The sequence below is a fragment of the Octopus bimaculoides genome, chromosome 28 (assembly GCF_001194135.2).
Source record: "Octopus bimaculoides isolate UCB-OBI-ISO-001 chromosome 28, ASM119413v2, whole genome shotgun sequence".
Classification (NCBI taxonomy): domain Eukaryota; kingdom Metazoa; phylum Mollusca; class Cephalopoda; order Octopoda; family Octopodidae; genus Octopus; species Octopus bimaculoides.
In genome coordinates, this window is record NC_069008.1 from 9,704,675 (window position 1) to 9,709,968 (window position 5,294).

Genomic DNA, 5,294 nt, shown 5'->3' on the forward strand with positions numbered 1-5,294 from the left:
TGAACACTCCACAGACACATGTACCCTTAACGTAGTTCTCGGGGATATTCAGCGTGACACAGTGTGACAAGGCTGACCCTTTGAATTACAGGCACAACAGAAACAGGAAGTAAGAGTGAGAGAAAGTTGTGGTGGAAGAGTACAGCAGGGTTCGCCACCATCCCCTGCTGGAGCCTCGTGGAGTTTTAGGTGTTTTCACTCAATAAACAATCACAACGCCCGGTCTGGGAATCGAAACCGCGATCCTATGACCGCGAGTCCGCTGTCCTAACCACTGGGCCATTGCGCCTCCACGAAAGAAAAATACTACAGAAATATAAAATAGCAAGACAAGATGTACATGAAACAAAAGAACATCTAAAGCAAAACATCCTTGCTTAAGCACAAAGAATCCATTGCTATGAAAAACATTGATGACTCTTTGAACAAAACAAGCAGTTTAACTTCAATCTAAAATGATTCTACCAAGAACTCAGTAAAAGTAATAGATTAATGCAGCACAGCAGAAGTAGAAGAATTTTGGAAAGAAGTATAGGCAGTGAAGGAATTATCCAAGAAAATATTAATTAAAACAACAAACACAGTACCTGAACAACTGTGGACACCCACGACAATGAAAGAGGTAACCCAGGTAGTGCAAAAATCAAATAATTGAAGATATCAGGACATGATAAGATTCCCGACTTCTGGCTAAATATTTAAGAGGGACACATAAGTTGCTAGCAGAGAAGTTTAATGAGATGCTAATGGAGTTAGAGACATCTGAATGGCTCACAAAAACGAAAACATCCTAATTCCCAAATCTGCCAAAACTATAAACCTACATAACCACAGACCTGTAACATATCTTCCGCAAGGAATGGGCAACACATCTAGAAGGAAACAACCTGTTTCCAAAAGAGAAGGGATGCTGCTAAACTCATATGTTTGTAAGATCAGTTATAACTGAAAACAGCTGCAAGAAACAGGTCTAAGCATGACTTGGATTGATTACCAAAAGGCTTTTGACAGCATCCTCACAGATGGAGCCTTAAAAGACTAATCATGAGCAAAGTAGCACCAACAGTGATAAAATTTATAAAACATATCATAATTAAGAATAACAATATCATATTGGATAAAGAAAATGAAATAAGAAAACTAGACTAAACTCAGACATACAAATACTTAGGAATCAATGAACTAGATACAGTACAACACATACAAACGAAAGAAAAAATAAGGAAAGAATATTATAGACGATTTAGATTAATACTGAAAACAGAACTCTAGCTGTCACAGTTATAAGTTACAGTTAGAATACTCTTAGCTGGACACTAAATGAACTAGCCAAACCAGACAGGAAACAAGAAAAGTAATGACAGAATTTGGAAGAATACATCACCCAAAATTTGGCATAGAAATGTTATATAAAAACTGAAGGTGGTAGAGGCCTTATACAAATAGAAAACAACTATAAAATAACCACCATAAGATTGCAGAAATATCTAACTCAGAACCAAGGAAAACTAGTACAAAGAGCCTCAAAAAAACTTGTTTTCTGGCTTTGAGGAAGTTGAAAAATACAAGAAAGAGGTTATAGTACTTGACAACTATGAAGAAAAAGAAACATCAAATGCTGTAAAGCAACTAAAACCTAAGTTAAACCTAGAACTATAAGATATCATGATAAAAAGATAGCAAGAAAATCCTTTACATGACAAATACTGGGATAAGCTAAACAGAAAAGAAATAGACAAAGCAAAATCCCAACACTGGTTGAGGAGTTCAAGTCTCAAAGCAGAGACTGAAAAGTTTTTAATTGTGGCACAAGATCAAAGCCTTCCCACCAGAAACCATCAAAAATACATAATGAAGAAAAATACAATAAGTAACTGCAGAATATATGGGGAGGGAGAAGAAACAATAAATTATATTGTTTCTGCTGCCCAGTCCTGGCCAAAAATGAATACATCTAGAGGCATGACAAAGTTGGAAGCTATGCCTCAGAAAATGACAAATCAACCATATTCTGGGATATGTCACACAGATAGAAAAATTAAGGTAATAGGCCAGATATTGTTGTCAGGGACCAATAAGTAAAAAAAATAAAAGAAGCTTTCTAATCAACATATGAATCACAAAAAATGACAATGTATCTCTAAAAGAAAAGGAGAAAGCCTTGAAATACAAAGATCTAGAAATAGAGATGACTTGAATGTGGGGCCTGAACACAGAAATGATTCATATAAAAATAGATGCATAAGGCATGGTTAAAAAACATACAAAACAATACACAACCAAAACACCAGGACTTATGAATATATATAGCATACAGAAAATAGCACTACTAGGCACCGCACATGTTCTATGTAAAGCACTTTGAATACAGTAACAATAACAATACTGAAGCACATACCCAAGGCACACTGAGCTGCACTTGGTAGTGCAGTGAAAGCATGTAATAAAATTAAAACTAAATAATGGGTTAATAATGATGGTTTCTTTTATTTACCACGGAGGCATCAGATGAGGAGAATATTACAAGGAAGATTTTACAATTTGCATGGGGGTTTAATAATGGTTTCTAATTTAGGCACAAGGCCAGCAATTTTGAGAGGAGGTGGCAATCAATGCCATCAAATTCATTACTCACTCATACTTCCTCAACTCCAAAGGGATGAAAGGCAGAGTTGAAATATACATGCACTTAAGAGTTTTCATCAACTAATCTACCAAATTTTATGCACAAGTTTTTGCTTGGTATGTGACTATAGTAGATGATGACTGGCCAAGGTACCATGCAGTGGAGTGAAACCTGCAGAGGGAATTTTTTAATTAAACAACCACAGTTGCACTCATACAGGCTATGGGTGCATCTATTTTTTAATTCTTAATTCTTAAGTTTTCTTTAAAAAAAATAATGTAAGAAACAAAGAATTTTATTCCTCTCAATCTAAATACAGAACCTCCCAATCCCTCCCTACAGCTGTAACATTAAGCAAGATTATTATCAACTAAATATAATCTAAAAGAAGAATCCATAACAAGGCCAGATAAAATATAAAATTTCATAAACATTAAAACATGCAGTGAAGGCAGAAAACTGGCAGAATCATTAGCCATACTATTAAGAAATACTATTAAGAAATACTATTAAGAAATACTATTAAGAAATACTATTAAGAAATACTATTAAGAAATACTATTAAATCTATTTAATAGTAATATTTAACCCTTTAGCATTTAAATCAGCCACACCCAGCCAAAATATTCTACCTGTTTTATGTTCACATTATCTACACACCAACCATATAATATCATTCTAAAAATTAATAATTACCTCATCAAAATCTCACAGCTACAAGATAATGCATAATTAATTCAAAACAATGTGAATAAAAAAGAATTTTGACAGAATAATGTGAATGCTAAAGGGTTAATAATATTAAATTCCAACATCTAAGCAGATGGGAAATTATTTTGATGTCTTAATAATATCAGAAAAAATTTAAAATAACTGCCATTCAATCAGATCCTAGCAACCTATAGATCAAATAATTAATCTTCTTGAAATGTTGGAGAAAAAATTTATGGCAATAAATTACTTCTGTCTGTGGGACAAAAACTATTCCCCCCAAATTTCAGTTTAGATTTTGAATAGATAAAAATACTGAAAAATATTAACACAAAATGTCATTAATCAAAAATTCTAAACAAATGAAAAAGAAAAAAAAAAACCTGTTTGATCTTTTCAGATATAAATGGAGCCTACAGTTTATGCTTTTCTAATTAGAAAATTACACCATTATAAATTCCCAACTATAATTGTAATTGGGCTGCTAGTTTTTTCATATCAAAATGCAAAACTATTTTTTCATAATAAAGCAAGTCAAATTATAAATAAATCTACTCCAATGTCTTTCCTAACAATTCTCCAATTTCTTCCATTTTATTTTTATTCTTTCTGACAAATTTGTTATTGCTTTCTATAAAATTGTGCAAGTGTCATGGTTTGGCTGATAATGTCAGCGTATATACTTCATCCAAATATCATTGATATCAATAAAGATATATGCAGCTCAATCAATTGCAAGAAAATCAGTAAGCAAAAATGGTAACAATCTTATCATTCTAAATTAATTTTCATAAACTGCACATCTGTCAATTATCAATATTTAGAAACACAAAAGGCAGGGAGCTGGCTGAATCGTTAGCATGGTGAGCAAAACACTTAGCAGCATTTCGTTTATCTTTACGTTCTTAATGCAAGTTCTACCAAGGTTGACTTTGTTTTTATCCTTTTGGGGTTGATAAAATAAGTACCAGCGAAGCACTGGGGTTGATGTAATCAACTTATCCTCTCTCCTGAAACTGCTAACCTTGTGTCAAAATTTGAAACCAATATTAAGAAACATTTAATGAATCAATTATCAACACTCATTATTATCATCATCATTTAAAGTTCATACTCTATGCTGGCATACGTTGGACAGTTTGACAGGATCTGATGGGTCCAAGGACTGCATCATGCTGCAGTATTTGCTTTGCTACAACTTCTACAGATGAGTACCCTTCATAATACTAACCACTTAACAGCTTCATTCAAGTTGCTCTGCTGCTTAGGAGGCTACAGACACGAAGTGAAGGAGGAGGGAGACTACAACATCAAGTTGGAGACCATGAATCCCAAGGGGGAACATTATGATGAATTCTGAGGAGGGAAAACAATACAAATGGAAATTAAGTATTAAACATTAAACTTTTTGGTGCATGGTAACCGCCTGAAACCATTCCTGATTCCATGATACAAACTTCATTTTTAAAAAAAAGCTAAATTAAACTTTCCCTCAAAATTTCCTGTTAAATATATATTTCAAACACCTACTTAATAATGGTTTCACATTTTGGCACAAGGCCAGATCAATTATATTGACCCCAGCACTCAACTGGTACTTATTTTATTGAACCTCAAAGGATGAAATGCAATGTCAAACTCAGTGGGATTTGAACTCAGAATGTAAAGGCAGACAAAATGCTACTAAGTATTTTGCCCAGCATGCTAACGATTCTGCCAGCTTGCTATTTTGAAACACCTACTTGATAATGTCAGTTATTTTAACTAAATTCTTCATCATTTTCAAAAGAAAATTATTTGAAAGAAAAGCAGTATATTTCAACAGAAATATAGCAACAATAGGGTTAAAATGGGAACTCATGCACACCATGAAAAAGAAAAAAAGAACTCCAATACAGCAGTCTTAATAATCATGTTGAAAAATCGATGTTTACTAAATAAACACTTGATTCAAGGG